Source organism: Pyxicephalus adspersus, chromosome 4, assembly GCF_032062135.1.
Source record: "Pyxicephalus adspersus chromosome 4, UCB_Pads_2.0, whole genome shotgun sequence".
In the NCBI taxonomy this organism is placed as follows: domain Eukaryota; kingdom Metazoa; phylum Chordata; class Amphibia; order Anura; family Pyxicephalidae; genus Pyxicephalus; species Pyxicephalus adspersus.
This window is the reverse complement of record NC_092861.1, coordinates 78579496-78606883: the sequence shown is the minus strand read 5'-3', so window position 1 is coordinate 78606883 and position 27388 is coordinate 78579496.

Here is a 27388-nt window from a genome sequence, read left to right as displayed (position 1 = left end):
TACATACTCAAACCTGATCTTTTAACTATAAATACAGAATATTTATAGATTTATTCATGAGTTGTCTTTCTTCTCAGACTTTACAGCCTGGTGTTCAGTTTGAATTTTTAGGATTTTCTTTTTACATCTTTTGTTATGTTCTTTGTCATTTTTAAATGATGAAAGTGATCCTGCATTTTTATATTATTTGAAAGCTCTTTTCTTATTCTTTATGGCTTTTCAACATTTGCATGTGATCCACATGGGTTTTACTTTTAGCCCACAGGAATATAATTTGTAGTGTGTTTGCATACAGTTGATTTAAAACATTCCCATTTCTATTATGTGTTCTTTGATGACAATATTTCCTCCCTGTCCAAGTGAGGGACAGCAGCCTTTAGCATTGGAAAAGTTGCTCTCTAAAATAAGTGTTTTAATTTTTCCAGTATGTGCTTTTTGTTTACAACTTAGATTTAATGAAATCATGTTTTAGTCACTTCTACCCAGATCCTCTTTTATATAAATGATTGTAATAGGCTCTAAATTGTTTAGGATGAACAGGTCCAGCATAGGCCCTATTTCATTTGGAGCGCCTATAAATTGTCTCATAAAATTGTCCTTTGACTGACCATTGTAGCAGTCAATTTCAGAGTAATTAAAATTACTCATTACTACCACTGTCAAAATTATACAGCCCTTTCTAACTATGTAAAGAGGTAAAGCTTTGTACACACAATAAATGGTTGTCACCCCAGATGAAAAGTTCTGAGTCTCCTTACTAGCAGATATCACATAGGGAAGCCATACCTCTATGAAGACAGAGGCTTTCATACAAAGACACAGTGCAGAACAAGACAAGGTAAGTCAAAATTAAGTAACAAAGAGACCACAGTTTATACTAGTACTAAGTCCTTTGCAATCTACCTTCCTTTCTTTGGGAACACCTTCCAGAGTTCAGGTTTTCTTTCAAAATCCTGTTGAAGACAAACCAAGTTGGGACACTCACTTCTGTAATTTAGCCGAATGTAGCAGCCAATTGTTACTTTGCTCTTAAAGCCTGGTAATTTTTTTTTCTATAAATATGTTGGATTACATTAGGGAAGCTATAGAATTTTGGGACGATTCTTTTGTGCCCACATCTTGTTCTAGTTATCACCAAGAAAAAAATTAAGGCAACTTGAAGACACACCAGTGTATTTTTATTTGAAACATATTACTTTTTTCAACAAAGGGGTATTTCATTATTTTATGTCCTTATGACATTGTATTCAGGACTGGATCATTATTTATAAATCATTACAGATCATACAAATGCTAATGCATTTGTTTGCAAATGTAACTGTTCCTAAATACATCTTTTTTGTGATTTAAAACTGTGGTATGACAGGTAAAGTCAAAGATTGCATTAACTGTGGTAATCTTTTCAGCCAATACAAACATGTCTGCAATGTTATGTGTAATATGGTGAATATTCATTGATGTTAGGCATCATACAGTGAGGGAAAGAAATATTTGATCCCTTGCTGATTTTGTGCGTTTGCCCTCTGACAAAGAAATGACAAGTCTATAATTGTAATAGAAGGTTTATTGTAGCAGTGAGAGACAGAATAAGAACCCTCAAAAACCCAGTGCTCAAAAGTCAGAGCTTGATGTGCATTGGAATGAGTGAAAAAAGTATTTGATCCCCTATCAACCAGTTTGGAGACTGGCTAGGTCACTCCAGAACCTTCATGTGCTTCTATTTGAGTCAATCCTTTGTTGCCTTGGCCGTGTGTTTTGGGTCATTGTCAAGCTGGAATATCCATTCACGACCCATTTTCAATGCCCTGGCTGAGGGAGGGAGAGGTGCTCATCCAAGATTTGTCGATACATGGTCACCCTTTATACATGGTCATGATACATCACCCTTCGATGCGGTGAAGGTGTCTTGTCCCCTTAGCAGAAAAATACCCTCAAACCATATTGTGTCCACCTCCATGTTTGACTGTGGGGATGGTATTCTTGGGATCATAGGCAGCATTCCTCTTCCTCCAAACACGGCAAGTTGAGTTGATGCCAAAGAGTTCATTTTTGGTCTCATCTGACCACAACACTTTCACCCAATTCTTCTTTGGATCATTCAGACGTTCATTGGCAAACTGCAGACAGGCCTGTACATGTGCTGTCTTGAGCAGGGGGACCTTGCGGGCTCTGCAAGATTTCAGGCCTTCATGGCGCAGTGTGTTACTAATTGTTTTCTTGGTGACTATGGTCCCAGCTTCTCTGAGATCATTGACAGGTTCCCCTGTGTAGTTCTGGGCTACTTCATCACTGTTCTCATGATCATTGCAACTCCACGAGGGGAGATCTTGCATGGAGCCCCAGACCAAGGGAGAGTGACAGCTATTTTGTGTTTCTTACATTTGCGTATTATCGTGACAACTGTTGGCCCAGTCCAGCCTTGTGTAGGTCTACAATCTTGTCCCTGACATCCTTAGACAGCTCTTTGGTCTTGGCCATGGTGCCTAGTTTGGAATCTGTTTGATTGCTTCTGTGGACAGGTGTATTTTATACAGGTACTGTAAAAAGCTTTGATTAGGAGCATGTCCTTACAGAGGGTGCTCCTAATCTCAGCTTGTTACCTGCATACAGGGAAGACACCTGGGAGCCTGAAATCCTGCTGGTTGATAGGGGATCAAATAATTATTTCACTCATTACAATGCACATCAAGCTTTGACTTTTGAGCACTGGGTTTTTGAGGGTTCTTTCATTGTTATTCTGTCTCTCCCAGCTACAATAAACCTTCCATTACAGTTATAGACTGGTCATTTCCTTGTCAGAGGGCAAACATACAAAATCAGCATGGGATCAAATACTTCTTTCCCTCACTGTACCTGTAGTGTCATCAGTAATGTTGGCAAGAAATATTTGGAAGTGTGATCCTACTATAAAGTGGTCCATAACCCGCCTCGGTGAAAAATATTCAAAGAGCCACTTGGGAAAAACACGTTTTATGTACAGATTAGGTAAACCCCCCTGGATAACTTTTGGTGATCTGACATTAAAAACTATCCTGTTGGGGCCATCAATAAAAAAGAGTAAACAAAATACATATTTTCCCCCCAAATCTATAAAAATCCAGTAAGAAAGCTGTATCAGGAGTTGGGTTTCAAGCCTATCAACAACGTTTTTTCTCTTACTGTTCTTCTGGCACCTATTGCATTGAATGTGACGAGTAAACTAGTCCACAGACCATTTACAAAGTTGATGGAGGTTCTAACCCTTTCTATTCTATTCTATTCAAGACTTAAAAATAAGGAATATTTTCCTTTGACTTAAAGAGTGTTTGCTTTTGAGCTAAGTAACTGTAATTACTGGAAGCCTTGTGAACTTTTGCTTGCACACTGCTAATGTATTTCATACATGCTGAGATACCTAACTATAACATTTGTATGTGATTACCATACATGTATATAGAGAAGACTTCCTAATGTAACTTATCACCACTATTTAAATTTAGCTCAAGATAAACTTTTAAATACTACTTCTTTCTTACAGTACAACTAGTCAGAGAGGTCTGTATATTTTTGTATAAATCCCAAAGCCTTTCCCTATTGCCTAATGAGTATATATATATATATATATATTTGTAATGGAAGGTCTCTTCAGGAACATAGGAAAATCCTGGGCTTCATGTGTCATTCAGATTTTTATAATATACCTTCTGGAACCTCTGATCCACCCCAACAATGCACTTGTCTCTGAAATTATGTAGAATGCTTTAAAAGTACACATTCTTACATTTATGTAGCTATGTAGCCTGGGGAGCAGTCAGCCTGAGTCTGCTGGAGCTAAGACTGGCCAGTACTGGACTTTTCTCTAAAACTCTGTGCTCAAGGTGGTTGGCAATCTCTAGGCTTGATAGACATACTGGTGTATTCTTGTTTAGTGAGCTAGGTTTTGTGTTGAAGGTTTTTTTTACTTTCTCTGTGTTTGGAAGCCCTGTAGAAAACTGTGTATGTATTGTAAACAGCACCAAATAATCATACTACTGCGTGCGAAGACTTCACTGGACTGTTTTCTGTTCCAGTGGCTCACCTCAGGGAGCCTAAACCTGCTAGCTATCCCCATCATGTATAAGATGGAGAAATGCTGGCATGATACCAGTTTGCTATTTAAAGGTCTGGTACCTGAAGTTGCAAAAATGGAGGACCTGGTAAAGCAGTTTTATGATATCAAATGCAGCATTGCAGCAGGCAAACACTGCTCAGCAGCAAGTGAACACTGCTGAGCAGCAGGCAGATTACCATTATGAAACATAATACATTCTATACAACGGCAAACACAAATGCTGCACTGACAGACAAAGAAGTGGATTAGTACTCTGCAGGAGCAAGTATATGCACAGAGGTCTTTTAAAAAAAAAAAACTGCGGTTGGCAGCTTGACCATTCATATTGGCTGCTTTCTGTCCAAGATGACAGCAGACGACTTGTAGAACAGCAGAGTGGGCTGAACTGGTGATCCCACTGCTACCCGGGGAGTCACAAAAAGCCTTCTATGACCTGGAGGCTGTGTATGCCAAGAATTATGACAAGGTCAAGCAAGGAAATACTGGCTAAGCTGTTATCTTGGCAGTTCAAGCTCCGTATGTGAGCAGTTGATCCTATCAAGTAGGAAAACCCCATGATCACAAATCTGGTCCACAAATGGCTGCAACTGGACTGCTTCTCTGGAAACCAGATTGTAGAATGGGTAGTTATGGATTCCTAGCTAAAGTCTACCTACTAATTGCCCTGCAAATAAGGTGAGCCAAGGAGAACCCCAAGTTTTGTAGACAATCTGGTGGAGTTTGTGGAAAGGTAATTTGCTGCTGAGGAACTGATTTCCCCACCTGCAAACTAAAGACTTTCCACCCAAACTAATTTTCTGCCATGCCAACTGGCAAGAGTGTTTCAGGGGAAGTGGGTAGGAAAGATGGGGGAAGGAACTCTTGATATAAGACTTGGAGATTGGTTTCCCAAACCAAGGAAGACTGTCATTTAATAGCCTAAACTTTGCAAATGAGAAATATTTCCATTGCTGTGAACTTATGCATTTGGCACAAACTGTCCATTAACAAGTTCCTTCCTAAGTCCTTATCAAATGAATTTGAGGATTGGGAAAGTTAGGAATACAATCTATCAAACAGGAAAACAATGAAAGCCACCGCAAATGCACCCTCTAAATTTATTAAAACCTAGAAAAGCCTGAAAATCATTAGGTGGTTGGGTTAGACTGTCCCTTCAGCCTTTCATGTAATTGCTGAGCCCCCTCAGATTCCTGAGGTTAACATTTGCTGAGAAACTGATCTGATTTCCAAAAACAAGAAGTCAGAGAGTACCTGTTAGAAATATTTTTTTTTCAAACCTACTGGCCGAACTATCATGATAAAACTTGATATTATCACTGAACCAGGGGTGCATGGGAGACTTAAGCCATTGTGAATCCCCAAGGCAAGGTAGGAAGCTTTCTCTGAGGAGGTTAAGCAAATGCTTGAGCTAGGCAAAATTGAGGAGTCAAATGGTGATTAGTGCAGTCCTATTGTTCTAGTGTCAAAACCGGATGGTATTTGGAGATTCTGCAAGGACTTTAGGAAGCTCAACATTTGACACCTATACCATGCCCAGGGTCAATGGACTTATAGATAGGCTGGAGACAGCTCATTATATGGAATAATAACCCTAGAAATTCTAAGACCTCACCAACAGTAAACTGCAGCATACCTTGAAGTGATAATACATAACAGTGAATGGGAATCTTGTTTGTCTGTGTCCAGGCTGCAATAAACACTGTTTGCAATACAGGCTTTACTACCAATCCAAAAAGTATGCCATTGTTTTAGAAAAAAAGTACCTAGGCTACACCATTAGTCATGTACTCATAAAACCTCAACTAAGCAAATAGCCCTCAATCAAAAAGCAGGACAGTTTACCTGAGGATCACAGTTTACTATAGAATTTTGAAACTCTAGCAGCTCCATCCACAGCCACCTTACCAGAGGCAAAGACTGTGTTATTGTCAAATGGTCTCCTGGACGGAAAAAATGTTTCCAGGTCACGGAGAGGGTTCTTTCTGAACAGCCAACTCTTTCACTCCCCAGATTTTTCCAAAAACATTGTAGATCAATATGATGCATCCGACATGGGTTTGTCCCAGGTACATATGAGGAGAAACATCCCATAGTGTATCTATTCAGAAAGTTAAATTAACATGAAAATTATGTGTGTGATTGAGAAGGAGCGTCTGGCTATAAATTGGGCTTTGGGTGCCCTAAGGTATTATTTACTAGGGCAACATGTTGACTTAGTGATGGATCATATTTTCTTAAAATGGATGGCTCTAAGTGAAATAAACAGAAAAGTGATTCTTTGGTTTCTTGCCTTCCAAGACTATAGATTTAAAGTGCAGCATTAGCTAGGAGCAAAAAAGGTGAAAGCAGATGTCCTGTCTTGCATGCACTTTGGTGTGGTTGTTGGGGTTCCAGCCCTGGGGTTTAAAGAAAGGGGAGGGTATGTGACCGTAGGTCTCTTATAAACCCTCTACAGGACCTTTACAGGTTCTCTATGTCACTCAGGTTTTATATGCTTTACTGAACCTCTGATCCACTCAGAAATGCATCTGTCCCAGACTAAGTTAAGCAGCCAGGTAAGCGCTGTAAAAGTACTAGACATGCTGACAGATATTGCTCTGTAGCCTGGGGAGCAGTTAGCCCGAGTCTGCTGGAGTTAGGACTGGCCAGTACTGGACATTTCTCTGTGTATTATGTGGCTGATTGTATATTATTGTTTAGTGAGTGCCAGGACACAACTAGGTTTTGTACTGAATTTTTTTTCTCCTTTCTATGTTTTTGTAGGCCCTGTACAGCTCTGTTTATGTATCCTGAGCAACACCAAATAATGATACCACGGCTTGTAAAGAGTTCACTGTACTGCTTTCTATGTCAAAAACAGTGGCTCACCCCAGGGAGCCTAACCCTGTGATCTATCCCCATTTTATATACTGTATATATTACCCTCAGTGGTTCACATCTGTTAGTTGTCGCCTATTTGTATGCACTAAGCCAGTATGAGACATTTCTGACCATACTCCTGGTTTCATTGAGGATTTGATGTGCTTTTCTAATGTTTAGATACATTTGCACATTTTCTTTAACTCTTGGTTTTTTTTTTTTTGAGCTAATCTGTTTGTTTTTCACCAACTCTTCTTACTGCTTCCCTGCTTGGATTTCACAGAAAGGATGTTGAGTTTAGGCAACAAGCCTAATCTGTCCTTAAGTCCTCTTTCTGACAACTTTACACTTCTTTTAGAAAGGAGGTAGAATTGTTGATACTGAAGAGTTTGATGGAGGCTGTAGTGCCGAATAGAAAATGGGAGGAATTGTAGGAGGCACAGTGAGTATATTGTCTCTTCTATTTGCAATGACCTGCCAGTATTTCTCGATTAAGGGAACTGATGGGGTATCCTTACATGTCTGTCGGGAGTTCAGGTTTGACCACTTTGCGGATAACTGACTTAAAACAGCAGTCAGCACTAAGTATCAAATCAAAAATAAAGATGATAATTGGCAAGAAGGCTCCTGTTTCTGTTCTTGTGGGTTTTATATATTTATACCAGCAAACTGGAAACTGACAACACGGTGTAATTTCTGCTCTGAAATCCCTACCAGTGTTGGCAGCTGTGCTTTCTGGACTTCAGAACTCCGTGTAAGTGTACAGATCTTTAGGAAAATGTAATTATGAAGGTGTACACATGCTTAAACCTATTTCGGTTTGTTTCAGTCGAAAACGTCAAATAGGAAAAAGATGATAGCGGCAAGGCAGCTCACATATTTCTGTTCTGACAGGTTCACTTTAAAAATACAGTTCCCTCAACTTTAAACCAGCATACTGAAAACTTGTCTTGTGCAAGCTGCAATGTGTAGTGCTCTCCCACAGCGAAGGAAATTCCCACATTGCAGTCAATATGTTGGCCTGAAAGGAAAAAAAAATCTTGAATCTGAAGGTTTATTTAATGTATTGCCAACGCAGATGAGAATAATTACTAATTAAAAGGAAACACTGATGTGGACCTTCCCACGCCTGGGATAAATGTGTTAGTGAAAGCTCAGCATCTGTTACAGTAAGGCTCTGACATTACTCTGAACATTTTAAACACTGTTCAAAAGTGCATCTCTCATGTATAACCACATTAGGGACAATCGGTTATATATTTGTCTTTATTATCACTGCGAGCCATACAACAAAAGCAAAGGCAGCCACAAAGCGTTTTAACGGGCTGTTCTGCAAACAGTGCAAGTCATTTAAGTTAAATCAGTTTCAAAGAGCCCTTAAAAGTGACTTGCGTGACTGTGAACAGTACACTCAAGAGACTTGGTTATTAAAGAAGATGAGCAAAACACAAATCCCCTTCTCCAGGCAACTATGAAAAATAAACACGTTATTTCGTTTTATGTGACTCATTGGACTGAGACTATATATGTATCAGTTGTACACCTTTGTAGATGACAAATAAAAACAATGGCTACTTATTAAAGGAAAATGCCTTTTCATTCAAAATAGTTTTGGTGTTAATCCAGTAAAATGATGTTTGGATATACTTGAGCAGCCTAAATCAATACTTCCAAAGTGTATGACACAAATGACAAAAAAAACAATATGTCTGTAATACAACCATATTCCCCTATTACACAGCAAGCACAGAGAAATAACTGTTGATCTACCAGAAATTTAGCATGCTCCAAACTTATTGTGTGAGCTGACAACATAATGCTTTTTCTGTAGTGTGGTAAACTCTTCCTGCTTAAGTATCTTTCCTTATCACCTAAACCTGCAGTCTCAATTGAAAGGGCTGTTAGAGGTGTCCAAGGACCTTCTCTGAGCAAAGTCACAAGACAACTTTCCTATTCTTCATTTCCTAGTTCTTTCCTTTGCTTTTCATTGTTGATCACTCTCTTGGACTCCGGATCATGAACTCTGTCGGTATCACTGATCTCCTTTGGTTAGTTTCCCATTTATATGATTGCTCCTTCCAAGTTCCTTTCAATGGCAACTATTCCTCAAGGGTCAGTCCTTGGACCTCCTTTTCTTTGTACATCCTCTCACTTGGCAAACTCACATCCTTCTTTATCTTACAATACCATCTGTATGCAGATAACACACCAATCTATGTGTCTTCCCATCTCTGTCCTGGATACATTTTCATGATTCCTTTTAGCTACCTCATAATGCATCGCTAACAGATATCTGATACTCAACCTGGATAAAGGGACTCATCATATTCCCTATCAACATCGTTATAACTGCTAACACAAAAAACTGTCTCACACCACAAGCATGCTATCCTGATGTCACCAATAATTCTTCACTCTTCTTCACTCCCTACCGCAAGAATGTCTCTAGGTCCTGCCACTATCTCCTGTGCAACATCTCATAAATATGCCCATTCCTGTCCCCAAAAACCTCCAAACCCCTGATACAGACTTTTGTCATTTCTGCCTGGACTACAACAACATCCTCTGCTCTGGTATTCTACTAGCCAAGTTCTAGGTGTTTACTATCTCATATGAGTGCTTCAGGTAGACTTATCTATCCTTACCACATCTGCTTGCAAATCCCTACACTGGCTTCTGTTTCACATCAGAATCAAATACAAGCTCCTGTGCTTTGTTTTTTTTAATCACTCCATATCTCTTGCTCCTCCAATGACCTACTAAAAACTTCCTCACTCATAACGTTTTTCCATGCACAGCTCCAAGACTTTTCTATGGCTGCTGTGACTCTCAGGAACTCCTGTCTTCATCCTATTAGGCTTTTTCTTACCTTCAGCACATTTGGAAAAGCCCTTAAAACTCACCTTTTATCTGTCTTTTAATCACCCCCTAAACTGTCTCTCACTCATTACTAAGTTGCCAACATTCTATACTCCCTTCCTATTTTATATTTTATCTCCTTCAGCTCTATTGGCCATGGCCCTCTTCTCCCATGTAATAGTCTATAATTCTCAAGTACACAGGGGTATTTATTTATTGTACAGTGCTGGATAATATGTTGGTGCTTTAAAAAATAAAGGTTACATTAATAATAATATTTGCAAAAAGGGCAAGTTAGACTAGAAAATTTAATGTACAAAATATATAGTGCTTTCCACATTCTTCAATGGTGACTTAAAATAAATGCATTATAAAAGAAACCTAAGAAATATTTTATCTGAAATCAATATATTATTATTCATATTGTAAGTGAAAACCATTGGTCATGGATTTCAATAATTTAATTAATCTATAAAAGCTGTTTAGTTTGTGAAATGTGTGTGTATACAGTATACAAGGTAGTGGATACAGCTGTAATCTTGTATTCTATCTACCTTGTTGGTGCTTAGGAATCATTTGGCCATTATGACTCTTGTGTTGTGTTAGATGAAAGATTTGTATATAATTAAATATTAAAACTCGTGGGGTCCTCAGAGTTCACTACTGGTGGTACACCCACCAAACGAATGCTCGCTTGGTGAGTGGGGTGAAGTTGAAAGTTCACTTCAATCATCCAATCATGTGTAAGCCAAAGACCTATATTTTACAAGATCCCTGTGCTCCTGATTGGGTATTCAAAGTAAACACAGCTTCATCTTAGTTATTAGGTTACATAAACTATCCTCAGTAAAAAGGTTTAAATCAGCAACATAAAAATGTAACATATAGGACCCAACGTAATTCTTGCTGCTTACAGTAATCACTTGGATTGTTATACTGAAAAGGATCCTGAAGTTAACAGGCGGTACATTCTTCTTCTATGATAAAAATTGTAAATCCCACAACATATAATTGTACTCAGAACAGCAGAGTCATGATGTATCATTTTGAAACAACTGTTCTAAATAAATATTAAAGTCCTGATACAGTAAACATGCTGCAACCACCAACTGTGTTTCATAGTCAGTAATTTGTTCCATTAGTTTATTTATAGCGTTACAAGAAATTATTCGGCTGTTATCATCTTCTTGAAAGCTTTCATAAAAGTTTTGAAATTGTTTTGGAATTGCAGACATAAAGGTTGGCATCTTTGAAGGGTCGGCAACAGAATGCACAATGCAATAGAACAAAAATGATCAAATGAGAGATAATATGAACACACCGAGATATATCGATTAGAGATGCTTGTTGTCTTTAGGATCACATTGTAAGCGATCGTGACATGTCATTTGGGGTATTAAAAACATAAAGCAGTAGCGGAAGCCAGGCAGACGTGGGGGTGGTGTAGGTGCAATGCCAGGAATTAAGACATTTCACTAAGAAAAAAATTCCAAAAATGTTTTAAAAAAACAATAAACAAAAGTATGCTCACTTCTCGGCAGATTGTTTAGCACAGTTAAAATTGTTTGTATATTGTCTCAGCTTAGTCCAGCTTACATTGATTAAAAGAGCATGTGAACTATTCTGGATATATTGAATACGTTGTACCATAGTCATGTAAGGATCTGTCAAAATATCACATAGGCCTGGGCCTAGGGTAGCCACATTTAAGGGGGTAAAATTCATTGTCTTATGTACAAGATTGTATTTGTTTATTACAATGGAAAAAAACGAAAGAAGAGGAAGCCTAGTATATGTCAAGCAACAGTAACAACACAACATCATAAAATTCTAACAAAACTTTTGTGTATTACATGAAAATTATAAATAATCTTGTATCTAAAGCATCCAAACAACTTAAAGTAATCAACCAATAAAAGGTGAAATATTTTAAAATTAGGAATTAGTGAGCTAGGCTAGGTACACACATTCAATAGGTCATGTTTGAAAACGAACGATTAAAAATAATTATCAATTATTTTGAACAATCGTATTGTGCACAATTCTGTACATGCTGTAACGATACGATTGTTCAAATATAATCCATCAATAATGTACACACTAGATACGTTCGTTTGAACGATGCAGGAAGTGACATGTAAAGGAGAAAGTGTATCACTGAACAACCGTACACACAATAGATTACGAACGATCGTCGCCCAATCAGATTCGCTGGGATGGTCGTTCGTTTCCAGCAAGATTTCTCGTTCATCAGCATCGTGGACCAGTTGTTAAGCACTTTTTTTTGTTAACAACTATTGAACGATCTGTCATGGATCGTTTGTTTCCAATGACAAATATTGCACGTGTGTACGCAGCCCTAAACACCAGTGTAATGCCATGCAACAGATATAGAAATGTTTAGCTGTGTTGTTTAATTTAAGGAACACTAATGGAAATTCGAGTAGAGGGAAACAGAAATTTAATGTTTTTCTATTTTTTACAGTTTATCTCTAATAAAAACATGCAGCAGAATTACAGGAGAGAAAACATAAAAGACAACAGGGATAAAAAACAGGGATAAATAAGCTGTAATTTTTTTAGTTTTGAGTAAACAGTGGTAGGGTTTTCTATACAAATATGATCAGAAGTATCAACATGGCAGTTGTTAATGACAAAAAATAAAAAATAAAAGAGTTGATACTTGATAACAATATGCAGGAAAATGTATCTGATAATAAAAATAAAGGCATAAACACACACTATAAGCTAACGTTGAATTCAAATGGAACTAAATTCCCACTTTAAATATGGCCGATTTAGGCAGGAGGCATTGGTAAAAGGGTTAGGAGATGTCCTTTCTGCAATAACTGTTCTTACCTGCCTGATCACTGCTCATCTGTCATACAGCTCCATGTTGCTTGCCAGGGAAATCCATCAAACTCCCCTACTTTTACCAGTGCCTTGAACGAATGAACTCCTGTGTGCCTGTGCAGGAGTTACATCAATCCGTCCAATCAAGATGGCTAAAGATCATCTCCAGGAAGAAAAAAAGAAGAAAGATGGCGTCACCTTGCAATGGAACCAAGATAGGTGAGTTACATGTGTTTGGTTGTGCTTTATTAGTGTTTGAACATCTATGTCTTGTTTGATATTTATGTACAGCAACTTGCTCCCAACAAACTAGACTTTGTTAAATTTGCTTGGTTGATTTATTTATGTCAATAGCCTGCTGTGTAGGGTAGATGTTAATAACTTTTTACATTGACACAAAAAAGGAATTCAGCTGCTTTTCCAGCACAGACAAGGGACTCCCTAAAAAATGTTTGTTGGGAGTGGGAGAAGAGCTTTTTATAAAGAATTTTATATAGGCACGTGTTTGGATGACATGTTAGCAAGATCTGGAAAGTAAAGAGAATGTTGGCTACTTTATTCAGAATGGGGACAAAGAGAGAAATACATTCTAAACAGACAGATTAGATAAATAACAAGTTTTGTATACTAGGAATCGGCATCCAATAAATGGCAATGCTTTTCTAACCATGCAGGAAATGGATAATTAGGACAGAACAAACTTCTGGAGGTATATCCTGGAGGGCAGAAAAATAGAAATCCCTGCTTAGTACCACATATTGCCACTTTGGTACCTTATCTGCCATGTATCAAGAAAGTGATTTCACATGCTCCTGGCAATATTTTATAAGTGCCCGCACAATGTCAGTCTATGCCAACCCTGTAAGTCATAAACTGAGAGGCTTCCAGCCATAGTTTGCCTGTTTGCTTGGCTAATAATCTTAAACAGTTTCTTCAACTTCTTTAGTTGGAACATTTTTGTAAAGGTTAAGAACAGCATAACATAAATGACCCAGCAGTTATTGTAATGTATATTGTTATTGAGCTGTCATATCTCTTTACACATAAACATTTACATCTATTGCTTCATGTTCTAATATAGTGAAGGTTAATAAAACATGTGTCCAACAGCTATTTACTCATTTCTTTTTTTATATTCCTTAGTTGTAAGTTTGGTGTAGACGATTTTGGATTTAAAGCAACCCTGTGTGACCTATAATAAAGCACAATATCCCATTCAGAACATAGCAGTTGGTGTTCCATTCTACAATTAGTAGAAAGTAGTTGAGTATAAATTTATAAAAGGCTAAGAGTATCAACTTTTGACATAAACTTCCACACATTGCCTTTCTACCAGACATGATAGAAGGTACAAGGCTGCCAATTGTAGGTAAAATAACTACTTTAGAAACAAAATTTAGTGCGTGGAAGCAGGAGGGACATAGTAGGTGACCAAATCCTGAATCCTCTAGTCGTCTGAGACATGTTCTACTTCTGATTCATCTCTTTATTATGGAAGGTGGTACAGAATCTTAAAGAGCAGGTAAGTGCCACCTCAAACTTCTTTTAATTGTCAGGCTCAGCAGATTAGGGAAACAGTCCTAGTCCCTGTAGCAAAGCACAACATCCATTCAGCATTCAGCAGCTGAATTTTAAGTTCAGTTGGTGCTTCATTCTTCCATTAGTAGAGAAGAGAACAATATATAAAAGGCAAAAACAATTACATTCTCCTTCTCATTGTTTTAACCTGCATGTTGGTGCACTGTATAAACTTTGTTAGTGTCAATCTTATCTCAGAGTAACAGTAGCAATCAATTCTGAATATGCAGGCTGGCCCATCGACTTTAACTTCACAAATGGTTATGTTGGCTTAGGTTGTGCTTTTTTATTATTATAAGAGAGAGTTTGGCAACTTTTGCAGTTTCTCTGCCTTTTAATCCCCTGGATGTGTTGAACATACAGAGCTCTGTTATTAGTGTGTATAAAAATCATAGGGTAAAAACCATATAATCCACAAATATGCAGTTGCAGAAGAGTAATGTTTTATATTGGTCACTTTTATTTCTCCGTAGTATTCATATTGAATTTCTGTGTGTACTTTCTAAATGGTATAATTAGTCTCCATTCCTCTGGCTCAGAGAGCTGGAAATTGTAAACTTATTGCTTCGATGTTTGTACTACATGGTGGTTTAGCTGTTCTAAACAGGAAAAAGCAAAGATTATTTCTTAGTGACCTTAAGAAAAGTTTGAGGAATGCACATCATTGTAAGCTTTTAAAGTTTATTAATGCTAAAATAAGGACTGACTGCTTTCATTATAGTTTGGGTGGATCGAATTTGAAGAGCTTCAGTATCTCCTCATAGGGATCTGCTATGGGGAACTATGTGAAGCTTATTGGTTCTATAAAAAATCAACTGATGGGCTAAGTCTTAGAGTATTACAGTGAGGGAAAGAAGTATTTAATCCCTTGCTGATTTTGTACGTTTGCCTTCTGACAAAGAAATGACCAGTCTATAATTGTAATGGTAGGTTTATTGTAGCTGTGAGAAACATAATAACAACAAAAGAACCCTAAAAAACCCAGTGTTCAAAAGTCAGAGCTTGATGTGCATTGTAATGACTGAAATAAGTATTTGATCCCCTATCTACCAGCAAGATTTCAGGCGCCCAGGTGTCTTCCCTGTATGCAGGTAACAAGCTGAGATTAGGAGCACCCTCTGTAAGGGAGTGCTTCCAATCCAAGCTTCTCACAGTACCTGTATAAAAGACACCTGTCCACAGAAGCAATCAATCAGATTCCAAACTAGCCACCATGACCAAGACCAAAGAGCTGTATAAGGATGTCATGGACAAGATTGTAGACCTACACAAGGCTGGACTGGGCTACAAGAATATCGCCAACCAGCTTGATGAGTAGGTGACAACAGTTGTCACGATAATTTGCAAATGGAAGAAACACAAAATAACTGTCAAGGCAACAAAGGAGTGGCTCAAGAAGAAGCACATGAAGGTCCTGGAGTGGCCTAGCCAGTCTCCAGACTGGTTGATAGGGGATCAAATACTTATTTCCCCTAATTACAATGCACATCAAGCTCTGACTTTTGAGCACTGGGTGGGCGGACAATAATTTCATCTATTATAGGTATACTTTAGGTAAAGTCTATTCTATATCGCTGTGGAAGACGACTTGGAAATGACTTAAACATAACATAAAATGTCTATAACAAAAAAATGTAATAAGTTGCTATCTTTTGGAATACCTCCATAATTTGTGTGCTAATTTACCAGTACTGATGACTCTGGCATGCTGGCACCTCTCAGTTAAGGAGTGTCATTAGTTGCTGAATACAGGTTTCTGGACATTCTTTGTCAATGCTGCCACTGGGGAAACGCCATTCATCATTCAGAATTATAAAAGCCTATTCTGCAACCTATTAGCTTTGTACCCTATCATGGAACATTGCGTTAGAATTATGCCCCCACATTTATTAGGTGAAGTAACTATTTTTAGAAACAAAATGATGTACCAGGGAGCTGGATTTGCATAGTTTCTGACCAAGCCCTCTTTCCTAAAGCCTCCAGAGGAGACGTGTGCTTCTTTCAATTTACCTTTATAATATGGAAGACTGCTCAGAAATCTTCAGAACAGGTAAGTGGCACCTTAAGCTCCTTACAATGGCCAGGCTGAGTAGATTAAGAAAACGTTATAAGCCTCACACTAGATTTTCCTCCATAATATGTACACATTGGTCAAGGTGCTCGGCATGACATAATAATGGCCAACCGCATCATGAAGCCAAAGGAAAGGAACATAGCCTACACGTCATTTAGGTGGTGTTCTCTTGGAAGAGATATGTATTATGTCAGCACAGTGACATTACAATGAGGCTAAAGAATAGAAATGGTTGGAATTCATCTGTTATGTAATAAACTGTATATTGAAACTTGTATAATGTAGGCTGAAACTCAACTGAGTGACTCACAAGGAGTTAACATGACATCTCATATCTTTTCTCTTGTGTATGGTCAGGCAACACTTCACAGAAGTCAAAACATGAAGAAAGTAAGAATGTTTCTAGTCAGGTTGCTTAATCCCTTCTTTGTGTTAACCTGACACCCATTTCCTCATCTTACACCAGCTGAGATGTCCAAATCACCTGTTTGCTTTTGCCTTTTGTAAAAATTATGAGTTGAGTTGTATTGATTGTAGTTGATTTCAGGTATTTTTCTATTCTTTGTTCTAATTTTACAGTAAATAAAAATGATGTACAAAAAATGTACATTGTGTTTTGCTAAAATTGAAATTAATAGATGTACTTCTTAATTTTTCTACTACCTTGATGTCCAACATCATTCAACTTCTTTTGAGCCCAGGTTGTCACAGACGCACACCCCTTCATAACTGAAAAATCTATATATGTATATTCAAATGTCTAACATAATGCCACATCCCAGAATAAACTGTACATAATATACATAGAAACAACTGAACTTTAAAGGCACAAAATGTATAAAATCAGTAATTTTATTTATTAATTTTTCTTTATATTTATTATTTTTTTATTAGTATTAATGTTATTTCAATATCATTCAACTTCCTCTTCTGAGCCCAGGTTGCCATAGACGCACACCCCACCATAACTGGACAAACAAAGGGTAAGGCGGACAGTGATAAACACATCATTCAGTGCCTTTGTACTGTCTGTCTCAATTACATTACCAGTAAACAACCTGATGTTACTATTTTAGCATTAGGCCTGCTTTACTTTCTGCCTATCAGCCTTGATTGCATGGTACCACTGAATTTAGTTGGAGTCATAGTGCCAGCAGGGCTTAGGATGGACCCTGTTTGATTCCTGGGTCATTTATCTAAAACCGAGTTATGACAGGAGCGAGGTATCTCTTCTGATGTTTGAAATTAGGAAGATCATGAGTGCTTTTATAGTGATCATGGCATAGTTGTGACATGATAATACAACTGCAGGGCATCCTCTAAACTAATGTTTCTCAACCAGGGTTCCATTAGAGGTTGCTTGGGGTTCCTTGATCAATAGGCAATTTAGGCCTCTCTGGTCAAGTGACACCAATGATCTGTGAGGAGGAAATGTTTCCACTGGCCTGTAATATAAGAAGTATTCTTCACTGACCTCCATGATAATTTACTGTGAGCTGTGTATATAGTATTTATAGCAAGGGTTCCCCAAAGACCTGAAAGTTATTTAAAAGGTACCCCCCTGTTCAAAAGGTTGTTAAAGACTGGTATAAAGAAATCGGACTAACTGGTCAATACTTTATTCTTTTATGTGCATATAATACCAAAAAACAAACATCTGAATATCTTCTATCTTTAAAAGCCTCCTAAAATGTACATCTAAATGTAGTGTAATTTGTAGTATTGTTGTCCATGATGGTGAAGAACTGCCATAAAATTAGTGCCTCCTGACATAAATACATTTGGATTATAGTTATAAGCAGTCAGAGACCACAAGAAAAAAACAAACAAACAAAATAAGGCGTAGGTGTGGATAGTGTAGTCAGACAATATTATTTTAGATGGGTTTTAAAAAACACACCCTGAACCTGTGGTGGCTGTACAATACCTGTCTATACTTAGGAATGTCTGCTTGTATGGATCCGGTGGAGAAGACACCTCATTCAAGGAGCAGGTTCATCTGGAGCAACCACTTTTATTATGGTGGTAACAGCTTAAAAATCACACTAATTGAGAAGGAATGCTAACCTGTCTTTAAAGCTGTTTTGACTACACCAAGTCACGATATAAGGAAATTATTATATAATCTCATGTCTGAATAATAAATGAAAATTCTTGTAGTAAATGTGTCAGATCTGTAAGTGAACATTGAAAATCCATTTATTATTCTGTTTCTATTGGTGTGGATGTTTTACACAATAGCTATATTAATAACAAAAAGGTACTGTTTATAATTATTATATAATACATTGTTAATACCATAATATTATTTACATTGTATATTTAGGCTGATTAATTTGGACCAATATTTAACAATAAATATGAAAATAAAATAAGGTATATGCTAATCTGTTTTATTTTGTTTCAGGTTGTATGGTTTTCCAATTATGATTTTTTTCTTTAATAAGGTAAAGCACTGATTCTAAACAATTATATTAGTAGTTGATATTTTTCCATTCTTAATGCTTTTCATTGTAGAAACTGCTTCTTCAGGAGAGAGGAGATATCACAATTCTGGTATGATGTCCACATTGACTATCACCTCCCTAGGATACTTCACCTTCAGAGTAACCTGTACAGTAGTACTTAATGTAACTGTGTACTGTAAATACTCTGTAATAATAATCAGTCCCATACACGCCCAATGGGGACATGAGAAAAAAGCCTGACACTACAAAGAACAACACATGTTACAGGTGTATTTTAAAATAACATATATATATATATATAACTGGGCCAAATCAATGGAAGATTAATTCAGTCTTGAGCAGTAGGCCTGATGTTGACAAGCTGATGTATGCAATTTGTTATTGTTCATAAATGCCTAAACCAGAAGTAAACATTAATGTACAAAAGGTCACCAGGGTTTTAGAGGTTTCCCACAGTACGGCACATGTGCCATGAGGTGTAGAGCCTGGCTTTATTCTCAGTACTGCCAAGAAAAGACCTAGAATCGGGAGGGAATGTTACTCCTGCACACGCACAGAAGTAACATCATCAGTGGTCGCCCAATGACTGAAGAGAATCCTGGTGGAGTCAGAAGGGAAAATAATGGCTGCTGGTTATGTAGTAGTGATAGGATCGTGGGCCTGTTCTCATAAATGTAAGTTGGCTGCTGTGCTAATGTTTTCTGCAAAGAATATAGGACTGTTGAAAGGCTACCTACCTTTGAGGCTACATACCATCATGGCAAGCTGTTGACCCGTATCCAGTACACCACAAGCTGTTACTATAAATTCTCTAAAATAAATAAATAAATAAATGTAAACATTCTAAAATATAGTTTTTCAGTAAATAAAAAAACGCTATTTTGACAGATGGTTTGGAAAACTTTTACTGAGAAAATATTTTTTTCTGTAAGTAAAAACAAGGATCATGTTGACACAAGGAGGGAGCTGACCTCCTCACTCTTCTGCTGCTGTTTCTCCATTACCCATTTTTCTGCTGGTGACAGGGAGATGTCCAAGATTGATCAAGAAAAGGAAAAGCACAGATCTAGTTGTTCTCTGCAGAATTGCTATGTAAACCTCAGTACTGGCTGGCCATTTCCCACTGCTATGTATAGATTCAGACATGAAAACACAGAAGAGTTTCTGAAGGTAAACATTTCTGACCAGCAGCTAGGATATGCAATATTTCAAATTTTATGAACTCTGAAACCACACATATTAAAAGAGAGATTTAATAGACCATTTAACTAGGAAAACTTGGCATCCAACTCCGTTCAAATGGTTTTAAATAGCTGTCAGTGACACAATTTGCAAACAGAGAAAGAGTACTATAAATATTTCTTATGACAGCAATGAGTAATGCAATGGAATACTCCCAGTTAATTATATTTATTTGCCAATACTTGTATTTGTTACCTCTCCATATAAATGACAGATGATAACAATCAGTGCCTTAGAAACACACAACAGGTTTATAACGTAATCATAAGTGGAGCCAAGGGGTAATTTTATCTATTTGATAATGAAGAAAACATTGAAAAATACGTGTTTATCCTGTTACATAAAGTGATATAATGATATCCAAATTTAAAGCAGATGCTGCAAAGGATAGTAGGAGCTCATACATTTGTGCATTTGGATATACAGGCTATAAGGGCGGTCAGTTGTCTGGAGAAAAACTGTCAGACTTCAGGTGACCCAAAAAGACCCGTTTCTACTGTGAGACTGTTTTTGTTAAATTTCATTAGTAAATGTGTTCAGTTATACCAGAATTTGTTCTGCATAAAAAAAATTGTCTGATTCTCTTTACAGCACCCATGAGCCTTCTGGTTGTTCCATTCGGTCCTATTTTAAAACACAACAAAGTGCATAATAGTCTAATCACAACAGAGCACACCAGTTGTGTGTTTATTTTAGAAGGTTGGCACACTGCCAAAGGAGAAATGTGCTGAGACTTTAGTGCTTCTGTTGTGAATTTAAGGATGACTTTCTGCACAGTGCATGCAACTTACAAGGGTCAGTGAGGCTTGTTTTAGAGCTCTACCACAACTTGGTAAGTATGAAATGGTTTCCTTTATTGCATAATTCTACAATCAATTTAGAAAGCTTTAACACTACAATATTTTTGGTTTCTTTCACTCATCTAACTGTTACTTTAAACGCTATTGGCTCTAACCTTAAAATAATGTCATTATTTAAAAATAAAGATCCTACCTCTATCAGTAAAAAACAAAGCAAAACTATAAGCTTCTCACGCGTTTAAAAGACGTATCCACATTTCATTCCATATAGCACCCTGCTTCACGTTTTCTGGATTTACCTTTTGTTGTCAGCATATTGGGTGGGGGATTCAGATGGTATTAACATTTCCAGTTGGGAAAGCCCTGGGCTAGCTGTCCTACTTTTTGCCAAAGTGTCCAAAAATGTTACTGAATGCAGCCAATGTCTTCATTCCAGCTAACTGAAAATATTCCAACCTTCCATCTAATTCACAATCAATTAATAAAGTTAACATTATGCAAATGGAAGATGCAGTTGCCTCTTGAGCTTAGAATAGAGGTTGATTCAGGAATACTTGGTTCTATTAGATCCAGTTCAACCGATCCAAAGAATGCCTGGCACTGAGATGCCCATTCTCCGTGGCCCCATCTTCTTTCCAGTCTGGAGGGAGTATTGCCCAGCACCCCTTTCCCTACTTGACTCTTCCCTACTAACCCTTCCCCACCTTTCCCTGTCCCTTCCTTTTACATTATAACTGTGTTCTTTATGTTCCCTTACTCTACCCTTCCCCTTTTTCCAATATGATATATGTTCACAAATACCTGCATCCATTTTGCCATTCCTGGGACATATAAGGGTGTGAGGACTTTTTGTACTACAAGTGTCACTGTGTATTGTATAAATACATTTCTTGCATTTGGTTTTAAAGTTTTCTTTCTACTCTATAGGTATGTTCTATATGTGTTTGTACATAGATTGCTGGTATCGTTGGCTTAATGGTTGCAATAAAAATAAAACTGAAAAGAGAAAAATTATTCATATATCAATAAACCTAAAACCTTCTAAATGCTGTTAGCCTATTTCTATAAAAACTAAACAGTAGCGGCCTATACATTATCTTAAGATAGAAGATATATTACCCAAATATTACAAATGGCAAGTATAAGATCTCTGGTGGATTCCAGCAGCTTGATCTACAATGATCTATATTCAGAACTTGTTTTTAGGGTTTTGCTGTCTTAATAAAAGAACAAACAAGTACAGTGAAGTTAAAAAGTGAACAGAATATTCCGTGACATACAAAATGCAGCAATATACCATTAAGGAATTTGGTATAACAAAGTGCTTGTGATTTTAGGAGACTCTAGAAGAGTGTATGAATTAGGTGCAGTAAGTGTATTGTCTTGAGCTGCAGCCCACACACACTTCAAAGGCCAATGAAAACAATTCTGGGTCTGGAGTGTTCTGCTCAACAAAACATGTTGTTCATCGGAAGATTTACCAGCACATAGAGATATTGAAAACACATTTACTTATTTAAATCTAAAAGGTCTTATTTCTGCCTAAGGCATCTCTTCATTGTTTTGTAACTTTTATTGAGAATGCTTGAAGCATCATCTCCCAACAGGGAGCTGCCATGTTGTACGCAGAGATGGGAACTACATCACACATGTATTGGTACAGCTTGCATCCGTGTGTGTGTCAGCTGTGTCAGTAATGTCCATAATATCACTTTAATGTCAGTAGAGAACAATTACTTGATGGGTTTGCAATGTACAGTATGTATATAGCACACAAAGTTAGTGGCTCAGAAAAATTCACAATAACACGATGATGAAACTGTAAAAAAACGACTGTACTAAACAGTTTAGACAATCATACTAAACAATAAATGTTCAAGATAAACCTGTTCATATTCAGATTCTAATTGGTGACCATCATTCAATGTCTACAGTGCAGTGAATCTAACATTCTCTGGTGGAGACCCACCAGAGTATGTTTTGTGAATGTCATGTTCATTGCTTTGTAAATAGACTCGTTGTTTTAACGAAACATTTATTGTTGGCAGTCATATTTGTATAAAAACCATTGGTTGTGATACCTGCCATCAGGGAGATTTCCCTTTGCTTCCTCTTTTAGAATTATTTAAGGTGAGGGAAATCCACAGCTGTCTTCACAAAGGATTCATTGAATGATTTCCACCAGCTTTTCCTGTGACAAAAGATTTGGATTTTTCATAATTTTCAGAACCAGAGACAATGGCCATCATGACTGATAGTAATGGGAAATCCCTCCAGTGAGAATATGCAAAATGGAAAACAAAACTGTAATTTACATGTACATACCTTCCACTTGCTCCCCCACTGCTATAGTCCACTCTACGTTCACCTATTCACAGCAAATGGCAGTCCAATGGTAGGTTTGCAAGGAAAGAGTGATAATCCCCCATACCTGAAAATATTGGGTTGCAGTACTGGTGGAACAGAGCAGCAGGAAAATATAGACATATTCAGATACTTTATACACCGTAAGCCTGTGCATAGTACAGGTTCACTTTTAACCTAATTTTGTAAAATCCTGGACAGATGGAACCTTGTGTTCCCCTCGCATGTATTTCGGGGCAGACAAATGGGGTAGGTATAAAAGGAGATTAGCCTGTTTCTTTAGCAAAGTGAATTATCACTGCGCAATGGACTTATCACTTAGCTTAGTGCATTTGATGAAAATTTCCTTTGTAAAGTATAATCAATCACATGCATGGAAATGTGACAAAACATGATTCTGCTTAGACATGATTAGAATTTAGTAGAGTTTCACTCGATTCACCTAAAACAGCAAATAATAAACAATGATAATTTACTTTGCTAAGCTAAAACAAAATCAAACCCCATCTATCCATTACTGTATTGCTGCTAGCTAGAAACAGGTTTATTTGAGCTCCAGACCGAATGAAATAACCTAAATGGATTGGTGGAGTACCTACTAAAACAGAACGGAGAGAGAAGGAACATGAAAAAGGGGAGAAGTGATCTTTACACGTTGGTCATTGTGAACCACTTTGAGGGCCAGTTAGTAATATGACTATAGACCTTGTAAAGTGTTATGAAATATATGTCAGTACTAGATAATAAAAATTGTAATCATAACTAACCAGTAAATAAAGTCAACCATAAATGTTTGAGCATTGCGTAAATAAATACAAATTCACTGCACATCAGGTTTTTCTAGAATAGGTTTTGTAAGTAAAGCTACCTCACTTATTAGACACATAGAAATCACCCTTAATGAGTGATTTCAGCTACTGTCAGAATTGGGGCTGTACTTTTAAACCACTTTATTTACATTTTGCGGTTAAGTCATTTTTTACAACTACTTTTTAATCAATTATTGTAATCAATGAGTAACACTTAGTCATTAATTGTTGTTTGGCAGATTATAAAGTTGTTTTGGTGGTGAGTACATTGTGTGCTAATCAGTGTCATTTTTTACCTTACATGTTTTGCTTGTTATAGTGACACATTAATACACAGAAAAGAAATATAAACCTTGATTATATAATATGACTAACAAGAAAGAATGTGTTTTCAAATCAACTTTTGTTGTGGTTAATCAGGTAAACTCTGGTGAAGTTTTACGGGAGCATGTCCATAAAACCTGGAATTCAAAAACAGCAATTCCATCTTGTTGAGCCAATAATATCTGATTATTTGATTGATAGAAATATTGTTTCTTAAGCACAGAATACATTTCATTTGTATCATAAAAATAAAGTATTTAATGCATTAAGCATAGCATATTAAATGTAAAATAAAATATATTAAGCATAAAAGCAAATCAGTGTATATTGATGCAAATGTGTGTGTATATGAATTGTGTCACATATATAGGTCCAACACAATATAAACATATCTATTGGCTTGACACTGGGCGCCACCATCTTCTTCGGGTTCGTCTTACCATGTCACTAGATCTGGCACTGGGCAAGACAGAGATCAGGTGATGTACTTCCGTAGAAGTGCAGGAGATGTAAGCCCCTTCTGTTCCCCCTATACAATTTAAAAAACCTTGCTTAAGGCAGTCCCATACTCCAAAGATAGAATGCATTCTGCCATATAAGACTTATAGAGACATGTCAATTTCTTCATTCCATATTTTATTATTCTCAGTAAAAAAAACAAAAATAAAGGAAAAAAGAGGGCAATTACTATATGGATTTTAACAACATTACTACCTATATTTGTTTCTTCTTGTCCAATTAAAGATTGATGGAACAAGTGAAGAAGAAGGTAAAATATAAGGGGTAAAAAGTAGAGGGTTGTGCTGTATAGCCTTCCTCCTGTTACACGAGACTTCTGGAAATAATATGGGGGAAACATTTGCTGGAATAACCACAATGTGGGCCAGGACTGGATACAGTCAGGGGGTTAATATGTTGTACCCATAGTTATATTTATATTATATTTATCTATGGCTGTCCATGTTGTGTGCCAGTTCTCAACCCACCTCTAAAACAGAGAGGGGTTTTTAGTTAAGGGTAGGAAGAACAGTTGTTTTCCTTATTATTGTATGGATTACCGTTCCACAATCCAATGAATTGAATAAAGAAACATTTGGACTCCCATCCACAATGCAGTTTTCCAAAATCAGACTAAATCAGTGATAGCTTATATAAAAAAACTATGCCTGTCAACAGAATTTCTAAGAAGTAAATGACCCCCTTTACCTAAACAGACATTTTCTTCATGCAAACGTATCACCTACATTCCAAAATAATCCAGGTAGCATTTTCTTCAACATCTGGGAAAGTTTTGTACATGTCAAGTTAATATCAGGAAACAAATATCCTTTATGCAAAATATCACGGTTTCTAGAATAAAATCAGTAGACCCACCTTGTGAGTCATCTTGTACATAGGCAATGGGTTTTGTTTTCCAAAGAAAATGGTTTTTAGGTATATGCCTCAGTGTGTGGAATAAGTGTGGCTTTGTGTGTCCTTCCTAACAACCCCTTTGTTTGTCTTCTTTTTTCACCTCTTCCCATCAATTTCTTTTGCATCAAAGGAAATAAGTTCTTAAAGCTGTTGTGCTTTATATAGCACTCAGTTATGACTTATTATTTCTAATATTTCTTTTTGGCAACAAAAAGGGGCAAATGGCAAACCCACATACACAGCAAGTACAAACTATGACACCATTATGAAAAAAGTGAGCAGGACAGAAATTCAGAGTTTACACATGTCGCTATCTCCATGCTTGTTTTTCTATAGCTTGGCAATCAGACCTGTTGTCTAGCTGTCATGCTTTAAGAGAGGTCAGAACTATGTGCCAAGGTTTTCTAGGAAACCGGGAGGTATGTAACCCCTTTCCTCTATTTGAATAGACACGGCCTACTCCTCACACTGAGCAGTACTATCCTCTGTACTTATGCAGTGTAAACATCAATGTAACAAAATATAAAAACAATCAGAAAAGTGAAAAGTCTACTGTGATTGACTTAACAAAGTACTGTATATCCCACTCCAAATGTTTGATCGGAAGGTCAGAAGTAGTGTATCTAGGACACCAGTGATACATCAGAAAGGATCAAGGTTTTTCTTAGGACTGCAAAAAAATGATTAGGTAATAATCACACATTTCCAGGGTTTCTACTCATTTTCTTGCTCAGGTGTAAAATATTTTTTAAAGTTCAGACAAAGACGGTACATTTTAAAATAAAACTCAAAGAAACTAGGAATATGTCTAATGTCACTGGGTCAGATTTGATCATCACAATAAACATAACCATAAAACTGCTGACAGAACGTATCATATAATAATGACGACATAATGGACCTGTCAGGTGTTACCACCACTGAATATTAGGACAAGAATTCCATGAGTTAACCACTGCATCATTGTATTGATTGAATATAGAACTGTGTCATTGAATGCTGAATATTGTTCAAGAAGAGAAACTGAATACATGAAGCCCGTTAAACCACAGATTTTTTTAATGCTTTATTTGGCTTAACAGCCTCCCCACTGGGAGCCCCTTTCTCAACCTCAGGCCTTATAGTAACCCCTTGGGCTATGACTATACTTTCATAGCTGGTAACTGCAAAAGGGTTATGGTTTATAGCTCACAGTAACCAAATTATATGTATTGCAAGATAGTGAAGAAATTGCATCAGGTTACAAAAATCATGGAAGTCAATACTTAGGCCATATCACGGGGATAGCCATGTATGTAGATATGGCGACATTCATAGCCAGTGAGGTAGCAAGGCTCTCCCATGTGATATCGGCTTCCTAAAACAAAACTGGTACCCTACAAGCTTTCAAGTAAAGAACAGGCCAATAATTTATTTTATTCAGATAAAAAGTTTAACTAATAGCTGAAATCCCCCACCTACCCTGCCCCCTTTCCCCTTTTCTTTTGCCTGCTGTGTTGTTTTTAGTCTAAATTTGCTTATCCTGATCACCTAGATTTACTTGCCAGAGTAGTAAATTGTATATTTCAATTTTGCTAACGGAAATGGTGTTTTGGCCCATGTTTTTTTTTAAATATATCCTTTATATATTATTTATTGTTCCATTTGTCAATCCA